Source organism: Felis catus, chromosome B3 (genome assembly GCF_018350175.1).
Source record: "Felis catus isolate Fca126 chromosome B3, F.catus_Fca126_mat1.0, whole genome shotgun sequence".
Taxonomy (NCBI): domain Eukaryota; kingdom Metazoa; phylum Chordata; class Mammalia; order Carnivora; family Felidae; genus Felis; species Felis catus.
In genome coordinates this window covers 31,939,274-31,953,025 of record NC_058373.1, presented here as the reverse complement: position 1 = coordinate 31,953,025, position 13,752 = coordinate 31,939,274, and positions in this window count along the sequence as shown.

The following is a 13,752-nucleotide window of genomic DNA, read 5'->3' as shown; positions in this document are numbered from 1 at the left end:
TCTCAGGACAGAAATAGGTGGGTGCTGGAGGTGGAGGACCAGGGTGCTGTGACTCTGTTGACTGCCCGTCAGGATACCAGCGCCCTTAGGCTCTTACCAGCTTCTTTCTGTACTAACTCGGCACAGGAGCAGAATGGTTTCCAGCCTCTGGCCTTCCTTCCCGTCTCTTTCAAATTTTATTTCCATTTCCTCCCCATCTCTCTTCTCTGTTCTCTCTTTTTTTTCCTTCTTCTCCCTGATTTCTTCCTCAGAGAGTCTCATAAAATCCCAGGGTTGGAAGGGACCCTGAAGACTTGCCTATTTGAGGCTCAATTCTTTTCTACAGAGCCCTCGTCGGGTGGTTGCAGGACCTCCACTCGTGCTTATCCAGAAATGAGTGTGGTGTCTAAATGGCGTGTCTGCGCCGATCAGATGAGGGTCCCTGAATGTGGGATGATGATCGGGTGGCACCCAGTGGTGCGGGAGGTGAAAAGAATCCACCTGAGGCAGAATAGAGGAGATAGAAGTTTATTGAACACACTGCAAGGGAGCTGTGGACAGGACCGCAGAAGAGAGGCTGCAAGGAGGCAGTGGGTGTGGCTGTTTTTAAAGAGGGAAGATGAGGGGGCGCCTGGGTGGCTCAGTCGCTTGAGCGTCCGACTTCGGCTCAGGTCATGATCTCGCGGTTCGTGAGTCCGAGCCCTGCGTCGGGCTCTGTGCTGACAGCTCGGAGCCTGGAGCCTGCTTCGGATTCTGTGTCTCCCTCTCTCTCTGTCTCTCAAAAATGAATAAACGTTAGAAAAAAATTAAAAAAAAAAAAAAAAAGAGGGAAGATGAGGAGGTAGGACCATGTATGGAATTTTCCCTTTTGGGTAACTGTGTCATTTAGGGCCTATGGATATTTTGAGGTGGGTCACCTGATGGGCCTGTCTGTATTCATCCAGAGGGTCTCTGCGGGCCCTTTCTACCTTCCATTGCTCAAGCCTGTTGGCCTAAAAGGGGCCTCTATGTGGGAAGCTCACTACTCACTCTCTCCCCCCAAGACACCGTCGAGCAATGTAAAGTGTGTTCCTCCCTTATTTCCACCCCTCAGGCCTGCCTCTGCCACTGCCTGATCCCTGTGAGAAACCACAGAGGTTGCAGGTATAATACCCACCTCCACCCCCGCACTCCAAGGGCTGTAACGCTTTCCATCCAACGCAGATTTTTTTTTAATTTTTTAAAATGTTTTTTTATTTATTTTTGAGACAGAGAGAGAGACAGAGCATGAACGGGGGAGGGTCAGAGAGAGAGGGAGACACAGAATCTGAAGCAGGCTCCAGGCTCTGAGCTGTCAGCACAGAGCCCGATGTGGGGCTCAAACCCACAGACTGCGAGATCATGACCTGAGCCGAAGTCGGACGCTCAAGCGACTGAGCCACCCAGGCACCCCCAGATTTTTTTGTTTGAGTGTCTCCAGCTACTGTGCTAGCTTAGTCCTCTCTCCTGTGTGTTTTGTGATAAAACTTACCTGGATGCGACGTGGGAATGGGGTCCAATAAGTTGGGGAGTGTGTGTGTGAGCGTGTGTAAGCATGTACTGGGGGGACCTGGAAAATGCTCAGAAAATGCAATATGACAGCAGTAGCCTTGGAACTCAGAGCAATTTATCAGGAACAGTAATTCTTTGAGCTACAGAAACCAGATGCCCAGGATGTGGCCTTGAAGCAGATTGGAAACCTGTCTGCAGAAAGGTGATTTGAAGGGAGGGCCCTCCTCCCCAAGTGTCTCCTAAAGATCAGCTGGAATGAGAACCCTCTTGAAGATGGTTAGAGAAAGTCCATTAATACAAAAAGACAAAGGGAGGCAGGGCTGCTTTGAGGAAGAAGCAGGCAGTGCAGGGCAGGGGTGGGAGTGGGGTGGGGGTAGGGGTTCAGCGTTTCCTGATACCGTGTTTGGAATGCAGTCCTCTACCCACGACATTGGAATAACAACCACAACTAAAGCTAACATTTCTAAAGATTAGTTGAGTCAGTAAATGTTTGGACAGTGACTCCCTGGTGGGGAGGCTGAACTTGATTTTCCCTCCTCCATCTCAGGGCAAAGCACTTTGGTAGGTAAAGGAAAGGGGGTGGCATCTTGTTATGGCTGTCTTCTTGCCCCAGATTCCTTAGTATGAGAGCCCCAGTTACGATATACTCCGCAGGGAAAGAGGGCTCTTCTGCATAACAGGAGGCATCATCTGCAGAGAAAGAACCATGATGGTTGAGCCACTGAGCAGGAGAAACTCTGGGACCTTTACCTTTCAGGGATGAAGTACATTCTCTGCCGAATAAGCCCAACTCAGGGACTAGGACGTAGGAAAGGTCCCATGCAGAGGCCATAAACTGTGAAGTCTGACCTACCAAATACCTTTACCTTGTAAATCGCCGACGTAAAGATATTGACAAGAGCAATTCTGTTGGAAAATTGGGGATGGAGCAAGGAGAGCCATTTCAGCTGTAATGTGTCAATTAATTGATTGCATTTGCAACGCACCCACCCACACATGTGTGTTCGATGACAAGATTTTGCCTTAGGACTCAATAGAGAATAACACACTGAAAACGGGAGATCTGCTGTGACTGGCATATAAAAGAGATTGAATTAGAAAATGTCTTACAGTATTAGCATTTAATTCAAAATATGGCCAGTGTTCCTAATGAGACTTGATATGGGTTTTTTTAAAAAGCCATCCCAAGACCCCATGATGGGCAGAAAATAAAACCAACTCGTTGGGTTAAATTAGTTGGAAAGACTTTGTATCATCCCTTGGTTGAATAAGTAATTTAGGTAATTTGAAGATGATATGATTTTTTAAATTGTGCTAATTGCACGTGCTTTGTCTGGACATGTGAATGTGAGTTTAATAATTAAGTTTCAGCCCGCATGGAATAAGGAGAATAAATGTTTACATTTTTATCAACTGTTTACTGCTTAAACATGTCCCCTTGTGGATTAGGAGTTAATTTGGTTTTGGCAAATTAGATGTACTTTCTCTTAGCAACATTCTAGCAAACTGGTTCTTAAATTGAGTCTAAAAGCCATTCAAGGCGTCCAGCCATCTGAGAGAAAAACTGCCACAATCATACACATCAGAAAGGAACTTCATAAGAATTGATCAGTGTTGAAATAGGGAAAGAACGGGAATGGAGATTATCAATTTTTCTTTTAATAGAAGTGGCTTATTATGTATTTAGACAGGCTAAACATGCTAATGGTCACCAAATAAATATTTAGTTAAAATTAATTGAAATTATATTAAATTAATAATACCACCAACAACTAACATTTATTAAAAGCTTGCCATATTTCAGGCACATACTATGGAATTTATAAGCATTCTTTTATTAATCCTTACAACGATCCTGTGCCGTAATAATATTATTATTCCAATTTAGGCAAAGAAAACAAAGAACAGAGAGGGTTAGTAATTTGCTGAAGGTCACATAGCTGTTGGTTTGCAGGGCTGAGGTTTGTATTTTGATTGTCTGACTCCAACAGAGCTCTTCGCCACAAAGCCAAACCTTCTTCTGATACCTCTATGAATCAATTTAAGTGAAGGATAATATATTTCATATATTGTTAAATTTGCTGCCGATTATGAAGTTCGTCTAGAAAGAGTTTCTCTTGCCCTCTCTTATAGCTCAGAATAGCAAAATTTTCCCCAATTATAAAAGTTTTATGCGTGATTTTTTTTTAAGTTTATTTATTTTGAGGCAGGGAGAGGGAGAGCATGAGATTCCCAAGCAGGCTCTGCGTCATCAGCACAGAACCCAAAGAGGGGCTTGAACTCATGAACCATGAGATCATGACGTGAGCGGAAATCAATAGTCAGATGGATGCGCGACCAACGGAGCCACCCAGGCGCCCCTAAAAGTTATGCGTGATTAAATGTAAATGGGTATGGCCACTTTGGAAAAACATTTGCCACTATACTAAGGTGAAGGATACATTATCACTCATGGCCCAGCGATTTTGCTCTTGGGCTGGTACCCAATAGAAGTGAGCGCTTATGCCCAGCAAAAGACAAATGACTCTTTCGGTGGACACAAGGGCAAGAATGTTGGTAATGGCTTTAGTTGTAATACCCCAAATTGAAAGTAACCCACGTATCTGCCAAGAGCAGAATGGGGAAAAAACTGTGGTATATTCATATAATAGGACAGCAGACAGCAATGAAAAAAACCAAACGACAACTACATACGACCGCATGGATGTCTTAATGTTGAGTGAAGAAACCAGGCACAAAAGAATGTGTAATGTGTGATTTCAAGGCAGGCAAAATTAATTTTTGGTGAAAGAAGTCGGAATAACGTTGGACAGTACTGACCAGGATTAGAGAGGGTGCTCAAAAGAGTGTTCTGAGGTGCTGGAAATGTTCTCTGCCTTGCTCTGGGTGGCGGTTTCATGGGTGTATACATATGTAAAAATTATTCAAACCATATATTTAAGATTTGTGCACTTTATTGTACTTGTTATACTTCAATTGTTAAAAATGGAAAAATAACATAAGGCGCCTGGGTGGCTCAGTCGGTTGAGCGTCCAACTTCAGCTCAGGTCATGATCTCACGGTTTGTGGGTTCGAGCCCCGTGTCGGGCTCTGTGCTGACAGCTCAGAGCCTGGAGCCTGTTTGGGATTTTGTGTGTGTGTGTGTGTATGTGTCTCTTTGCCCCTCCCTCGCTCACACTCTGTCTCTGTCTCTCTCAAAGATAGATAAACATTAAAAGAAATTTTTAATGGAAAAATAACCCCAGGAAATAAAGCAACCAAGTAATATGTACTCAGTATAGAACTGTACTGTCCAAGGGCTCCTGGGTGGCTCAGTCGTTTAAGCGTCTGACTCTTGTTTTCAGCTCAGGTCACAATCTCACAGTGGTGAGATCAAGCCCCACATAGGGCTCCGCGCTGACAGCGTGGAGCCTGCTTGGGGTTCTTTTTCAGCCCCGGCCTTGCTTGCACTCTCTCTCTTTCTCTCTCTCTCTCTCAAAATAAATAAATAAACTTAAAAAAAAAAAGAAGTGTACTGTCCAATACAGTAGCCACTAGCCAGTGTGGTTGTTTAAATTTAAATTTTAATTAACCGAAATGGGATAAGATTGAAAATGTAGTTCCTCAATCACGCTAGCCACATTTCAGGTGCTCAGTAGCCACACATGGCTAGTGGCTACTATATATTGAGCATCAGAGATACAGAACATTTTTATCACCACAGGAAGTTCTACCGGTGGTATTGGTATAGAAAAATAAAAAAACACAAAAGTGTGTAGAAAAAATGATCTGTTACTTAGATAAACCCCATCCAATGAAAACCAGAGTTAACATTTTATATTCCTCTCAGTCTCTTTCTTCAGAAGTTTTACTGAATTACACGAGTAGCATATTCTTATCCTAAGATAATCAAATACTGATTAACGGAAACTTCCTTGACCACCAACCTGCAATCCCAGAGCTCTCCCCAGTGGTAATCACTCTTACCAGGGTAGCATGTATCTTTTCAGACCGATTTTGCCCGCATTTATAAATATGCACGTATCTGTATGGAAATAGAAGCGGTGTCATTAACACCGCCCCAGTCTAGGCAGCTTCCATCTGGTTCAGTTTAGCCTCCCCAAGTGAATGTGAAGGGTGTTATCTCCGCCATCCGCACCCCACCAGGGGCCTAGGACTCTACTCCCCTTCATCTGGCCCAATGTGGTCCTGGGATATTGCAAGAACTGATGTCACCGGGGACAAGTCAGACAGGGGCCGAGGCACAGTCTCCGTGCAAGGCTGACAGGTGCTATTCCTGTTGGGTGCTCCTGGAGCACGGTGCTGACTGTAAAAATTAAGTGATTTACCCCATACTGACCGTATGGAGAGCTAACCTGTGGCCCAGGGCCAGCCCAATGGTGATGCTTGCTTAGGGTGAAGTCTGGGAGGTGTGTGGGCATGACTCAGCTCCCCCTAGAAACTCACACAAAGGTCTTTGGTTGCTTTCACGCCACAGTGGAACACATATAACTCTTTTGTGAGGTTACCCAGAATCCTGCTGGTACCAACATAATAATTTTCTCTCTGAGTAGCACTGCAGGGACTGATGGCACGGGCTCCCTCTGACTCAGACCGATACAACTCCCCATGTTTACTTTTCGAGTTCAGTCCTTAATTCATTAATTTTTAAACTTTATTCATTTTAATGTATGCCTTTATAGCTATTAATGTCCCCTTAAGTGCCATTTTAGCAGCATGCCCCAAGTTTTGGTACGTAGTGTTTGCATTGTCATTTAGTTTTAAATATTTTATTTCATGAGATTTGTTCTTTGATTCATGAATTATTTAGACACATGCTTTTAAATTTCCAAATGTATGTGCTTTTTTCCCCTGCCACTTTTGTTTTTGAAACTAATTCAGTTGTATTGTCGGAGAATATGGACTGGATGTTATTGGTTATTGGTTATTAAATCTTGCTCTGGGGAATAGCATGTAGTTAATTTTTGTGAATGTTTATGTATGTTTGAAAAGAATGTTTGCTCCTGAATTGGGTTCTTGATTATATGTTCAGTAGGTCAAGTTTGCTAATTTTATTGTTTATATCTTCAATTTTTTGTTCTGCTCTCTCTAATAATTTCTGAGGAAAGTGTTTCAAATCTCCTTCCATGATTGTGGATTTGTCTATTTTTCCTTGTCATTTTGCTCATTTTGCACTGTATATATATTAAAAAAATTTTTTAATGCTTATTCATTTTTGAAAGAGAGAGAGAGAGCATGTGCAAGCAGGGGAGAGGCAGAGAGGGGGACAGAGGATCCAAAGCAGGCTTTGTGCTGACAGCAGAGAGCCTGCCACAGGGTCAAACTCACAAACTACGAGATCATGACCTGAGCCAAAATCAGACGCTTAACCGACTGAGCTGCCCAGGTACCCCTTCAGGTCTATTTTTATTGAAGTATAACATACATATGGAAAAGTATTTTCACAAAGAGAAAACATGTACAACCAGCACTCAGAGCACCAAAAAAATGATGAGTACCATCATCATTCGTGTTCCCTTCCCTCACTCTCCTGCCTCCACTCTCTTGCCTTCTAACATCATGGATTAGTTTTGCCTGTTCTTACATTCTGTTTGTGAGACTCATCTGTTTTATTGCATATAGCACATTGCATTCTTGTTTTGCATAGAGCACGTTGCATCCTTGTTATTGCATAGAGCACATTGCATCCTTGCTATTGTACATAGCGCATTACATCCTTGTTATTGCATGTAGCATATTGCATCCTTGTTATAGAATATACCATATTGCATCCATGTTATTGTACATAGCACATTGCATCCTTGTTATAGAATATAGCTCATTGCATCCTTGTTATAGCATAGAACACATTGTATCCTTGTTATTGCATATAGCACATTGCATCCGTGTTATTGCATGTAGCACATTGCATCCTTGATATTGCATGTAGCATATTGCATCCATGTTATTGCATAGAGCACCTTGCATCTGTTATTGTACATAGCACACTGCATCCTTGTTATTGCATATAGCACATTGCATCCTTGTTATTGCATATAGCACACTGCATCCTTGTTATTGCATAGAGCATATTGCAACCTTGTTATTGCATGTAGCATATTGCATCCATGTTATTGCATAGAACACATTGCATCCTTGTTATTGCATAGAGCACATTGCATCCTTGCTATTGTACATAGCACATTGCATCCTTGTTATTGCATGTAGCATATTGCATCCTTGTTATAGAATATACCATATTGCATCCATGTTATTGTACATAGCACATTGCATCCTTGTTATAGAATGTAGCTCATTGCATCCTTGTTATAGCATAGAACACATTGTATCCTTGTTATTGCATATAGCACATTGCATCCGTGTTATTGCATGTAGCACATTGCATCCTTGATATTGCATGTAGCATATTGCATCCATATTATTGCATAGAGCACCTTGCATCTGTTATTGTACATAGCACACTGCATCCTTGTTATTGTATATAGCACATTGCATCCTTGTTATTGCATATAGCACACTGCATCCTTGTTATTGCATAGAGCATATTGCAACCTTGTTATTGCATGTAGCATATTGCATCCATGTTATTGCATAGAACACATTGCATCCTTGTTATTGCATAGAGCACATTGCGTCCTTGATATTGCATATAGCACATTGTATCCTTGTTATTGCATGTAGCACATTGCATCCTTGTTATTACATAGAGCATATTGCAACCTTTTTATTGCATGTAGCATATTGCATCCATGTTGTTGCATAGAACACATTGCGTCCTTGTTATTGTACATAGTACATTCCATCCTTGTTATTGCATATAGCACATTGCATCTGTTATTGTACATAGCACATTGCATCCTTATTATTGCATGGAGCACATTGCATCCCTGTTATTGCATATAGCACATTGCATCTTTGTTATTGCATATAGCACATTGCATCTGTGTTATTGTACACAGCACATTGCATCCTTGTTATTGCATATAGCACATTGCACCCCTGTTATTGCATCTAACATATTGCATCTGTGTTGTCCCACATGTTGTTCATTCTCATTTATTGTATAATGTTCCATTGTGTGAATATACCAATCTCATGTACTCCTACTGTTTTTAGGCATTTATGCCATTTCTAGTTTGGGGCTATTAGAAATAATGCTGTTGTAAACATTTCTGTGTTTGTCTTTTGTAGAATTTATACATTTTGGGGGGAATGGAATAACAAGGCAGTACAGTATACATATGGTTAGCTTTGGCAGATACTGCCTAACAGTTTTGCAATATGTACCAACTGACCCTCGTGCCAGCAGTGAGAGTCCTCATCAACACTCAGCATTGTCTGCTTTGGGTTGTAGGCATTCTGTTGGGTGTGGAACAGCATTTGCACTGTGGCTATAATTGACATTTTGCTGGTGATTAACAAATTGAACACCGTTGTTTACTGTCCATCTGGATCACCTCTTACATAGTGTCTTTTACTCATTCATCTATTTGGAATAAGAATCCTTTTCTTATTGATTCATAGGCATTCTTTATATTTTCTGGAATATGAGTCCTTTGTATTTAGAATGTCTTTCCTCTCCCTATAGCTTCCTTCTCTTTTCTTTTCCTTGAATGGTTTGTTTGTTTTAAAATTTTTTAATGTTTATTTTTGAGAGAGAGAGACACACACACACAGAGCATGAGCAGGGACAGGTCAGAGAGAGAGAGACAGAGAGAGACGGAATCTGAAGCAGACTGCAAGCTCCAGGCTCTGAGCTGTCAGCACAGAGCCTGACGCAAGGTTTGCACCCACAAACCGTGAGACCATGACCCTAGCTGAAGTCAGACCCTTAACCGACTGAGCCACCCAGGCACCCCTTGTTTGTTTTTTAATAAAAAGCTGTTCTTGGGGCTCCTGGGTGGCTCAGGGTCGTAGGATCGATCCCCATGTGGGACTCTGTGCTGAGTGTGGAGCTTGCTTGGAATCCTCTCCCACCCTCTCCCTCTGCCCCTCCCGCACTCACGTGCTCGAGTATTTTCTCCCTCTCTTTCACTTGTCTTTTCACCTCTCACCAGGTCTTTCACAGAGCAGAAGGTTTTAATTTTGATGAAATCCAGTTTTCAACTTTTCCCTATATGGATCATGCTTTTGGCATCAAGTCAAAGAACTCGTTGCCTAACCCTAGATTCTGAAGATTTTCTCCTATTTTTTTCTAGAAGTTTTATAGTTATAGGTTTCACATGTACATCTATGGTCCATTTTGAGTTAATGTTTGTGGAAGCGTGAGGTTTAGGTGGAGAGAGCATTGCCTATGGATGTCCAATTGGTCCAACACCTTTTGCTGAAAAGGCTATTCTCCCTCTATGGAACTGCTGTTGCACCTTTGTTGAAAACTAGTTGGGCACACTCGTATCTATCTCAGGGTCCTCTATTCTCTTCCATCGATTCCTTCACCAATACCGCGCTGCATGGATTATTGTGACTGCTTTAACCAATAGAATGTGGCAGAAGTAACATGTGACCTTGGAGATTAGGTCTTTGGAGGCCTGTAGCTCCCTGTTTCACCCTCTTGTGGAACCCCTGATTACCATGCCGTGAGGAAGCCCCGTCTAACCTCCTGCAGGATGAGCCACCACACGGAAAAGAACAGAGGAGCCCCAGCCAACAGCCAATACCAGCTGCCATACACGTATTGAGGACATTCTGGACTCTCCAGCCCCAGTCAAGCCATCAGCTGACAGCAGCCACGCGAGTGATTCCAGGGAAAACCAGCAGAAGAACGGCTCCGATCGCCAACCCACAAGATCATGAAATAGGAGAAATCATTTTTGTTTTCATTTTTTTTAATGTTTATTTATTTCTGAGAGAGAGAGAGAGAGAGAGAGCGAGCAGGGGAGGGGCAGAGAGAGAGGGAGACAGAAGATCCGGAGCAGACTCTGTGCTGACAGCCGAGAGCCCAACGCGGGGCTCGAAATCACAAACTATGAGATGGTGACCTGAGCCAAAGTTGGACGTTTAACTGACTGAGCCACCCGGGCACCCCTGATTTATGTCTTTAACCGTGACACTTTGGAGTGAATTGTCATGGCTCAATAGATAAGTAAACACTTGCAAATCACATATAACTGGCCAGTCTGAATGCCTTTCTTTTCATTGGTAACAATGTGTTCACAATTTATTGCACTGAAGGATATGTTTGGATCTCTTTCTAACACCTTATTTTGAGTTTCCTCTTGCTTTTTGGTTTCTTTTTCTCCTCCCCTCTCTTGCCTTTTGTGAGGTAAGTCAAGTTTTACTTACTGTATTTCTCGCTCTCGAGGTCTGGAAGTTACAAATTCTGTTTTCATTCTTCTGGCTTTTCTGTTTAGGTAACAAAGGAATGTATCTGAACCTGTCTCTTCATTTTTCTTTGGCCATAGGGTGTGCTGTGGGTGTAATTAGGTTGGCTTTTACCCACCAGAAGGGAAGCTACTCTTCATGGCCTGGAAAAAAAATATAAAATATAGAGTAAAGCAATCAGAATCACCACAGGATAGGAGCCCTGTGGTCCGTCTGTGTGTGGGCGTGGGCGTGGCTGGTTACCGGGAAATAGCTGAGGGATGCGGGGCCCCAGCGGTGGCCTCATGTTCACCCGTCTGACACTCATCAAAAGCATCGGTTTATAGAGATTGACCAAGTGCCCACAATTGCCCGTTGCTTACTCCCTGCTTTGCCTCAAGAACAGTTCAGGCGGGCTTCCCTCTTTCCTACAGGCCCTGAACTCTGCTTTCTTCCCAGGCTGAGCAAGCACAAAATACAGGGAATGCGCCCCTCTTCATCAGCCTCTCATGGAAACTGGCTGATCACAGTGAGACATGTTTTTGGTCAGACCTCACTGGCATTTCCCCTTGCTCCTTCAGTGTCCCCTCCGAAGATTCTGCTCGTCTTTGTTCGTCTCCCGCTACCCTATAAAAGAAAAAACATTTTCTGTTTGATTTTAAGACACTTGCACATTTCTGAGATGGGAGCGTTCTTTCTCCCTATTGCAATAGTGTTTCTTTCTAATGAAAGTCTCTCCCTGTCTAAGGCTGGATTTGCATTTGTTTGACAAGATATAATCCTTATTTTGGGGACTGGAAACTTAGATAACCTCAGAAACCAGGAGGGTAGCCTCCTTTAAGGGAAGGAGTGCCTTACCTCTTTCCTAGAACTTGAAGGCTGCGCTTGAAGCATAATAGGTACTAAGTATGTGTTTCCTGAATGAATGAATGAATGAATGGACAGTTGCTTAACTCAGGAGACGGAGAAGGAAGCTGGGGGTCCGGGTGCTTTGCCCCTCTTTGCCCTGGAAACAAGGTGCTCCCCATTTATAGCTCCAGCTACAAGAGATTCTGGAAACACATCATCCTGCCTTGGGAGTATGTGAGCCGCAGAGCAGGAAGCTTTAAGTGACTTTTCTCAAAGAGCTACGTCATTTAGAACCTGATCTCCAGAAGTCCTTGCTCTTGCAGGACTCAGTGACTGGGTGACAATAATGGAGTTCACACTGTTAACTGTGGTGGTCTTGTACAAAGCTGTAACAACTGGTTGGAAATAGAACACATTTTGCCAGTTACTTGAGTTCCCTGACAACCCTCGCCTTGCTTTCCCTGGGTTTACCTTCTCCGGCTTCTTGCAACTGGATGTATACACGAGTCTCAGCAGCAGCCTTGCCCCCAGCATGACTGAGGCAGGAAGTTGATCTGTTCCGCTCAGTTGCTCTTGATAAAGCCAGGTCGACTAAAATCTGTTCACCCTTCCCCTGAAGCTGCTTTTAGGGCCCATCCCCATCCCCTGGTGGCTTTGTCAGCCTTGTATAGCTTTTCATCACATTTGACCGGCTCTGGATTATTTCCGGATCCTATATCTGTCCTCTGACAAATCCCACATCTCTGCCAGCTTCCTGGTGTCTATAACTCTGAGAGGCATGGAAAAACGACATTGTCCAACAGAACCAGCATCCCACTGTGGCAAAAATAGACTCGTCAAAAGCAATTTGGGCACACATGAATGTCCCCAGTCCCTGAACAGCCCTGATTTTCCCCATGGAGAAGTCCATCTTTAAGCATTTTTGTGGTCTGATTTTTATTTTGATGGATTTCTCTCCCACCCTTTTGTTTAAAAAAATTTGTTTTAAACATTTATCCATTTTTGGGACACAGAGTGTGAGTGGAGGAGGGGTAGATAGAGAGGGAGACACAGAATCTGAGGCAGGAGCCAGCACTGAGCTGTCAGCACAGAGCCCGATGCGGGGCTCGAACTCAAGGAACGCGAGATCATGACCTGCGCTGATGTCGGACGCTTAACCAACTCAGCCACCCAGGGGCCCCTCTTTCTTCCCTTTTCTTGAAAAAATCACATAAGCCCATTTTTAGCTGATTATTCCTTCTCTGAGCCACAAGCTCAGAAACAATGTAACTACCCAACAGTAAGAGACATTCCCCTCCACCTGGCGTGTGCTCTCTGGTGCTCAGCCAAATCTTAACTTACCTCCTCCCTCCTGGCCTCCTTTGGGGCTCACCCGTAGTCTGATGGCCTAGCTCTCAGCCTTCCCCAGGAATCCTTTCCAACCAGCTGACCTCTGCCTGGTCCACCCCAATATGACACAGCACCTGCTTGTTCCCGGGGAGAGGGGCCGAATGGAGCGGGTCCTGCCCACAGATAACCGATGACAACGGTCTGTCTGATCTGTGCACCCAGCGTGCTCCCTCTTCCACGAATTAGGCGGCATCCCAGGAGCTGCATCTGCTCGCTCTCCTCACCCCTCCCCAACGCAGAGAAGTGAGGCTACTACGTTAGTGCAATCCTCCCCTTGCTGCCGGTTGCCTAACACTTGCCCCCTCCCCCACACCGCTCAGTCACTAGAAGGCCACGAAACAGTCATGATGATTACAGCATCAGCTCCTGCCTTTCAGCTCCACAGTTGCAGAGCTGTGCACTGGTCTAGAAAAGTCACCCTGAAAACCAGAGCTAGTAAGGGGTGGTGACACACTCTTGTTTTGTTCCGAGAGACGTTCTTCTGCCATCTTTGTACCAGGGGGAGACTCCTGGGCTGGGTGCCACAGCCAGGCTGAGCGGGGAGGGATCTGGTCACCTCACAGGGAGGCCGAATCTCTCACAAATCCAGATGAGACAGGTATTTCTAAATCAATCAAGATTAAAAAAAAAAAATTTGTTTAATGTTTTATTTATTTTTGAGACAGAGAGAAACAGAGCACGAGCAGGGGAGGGGCAGAGAGAGAG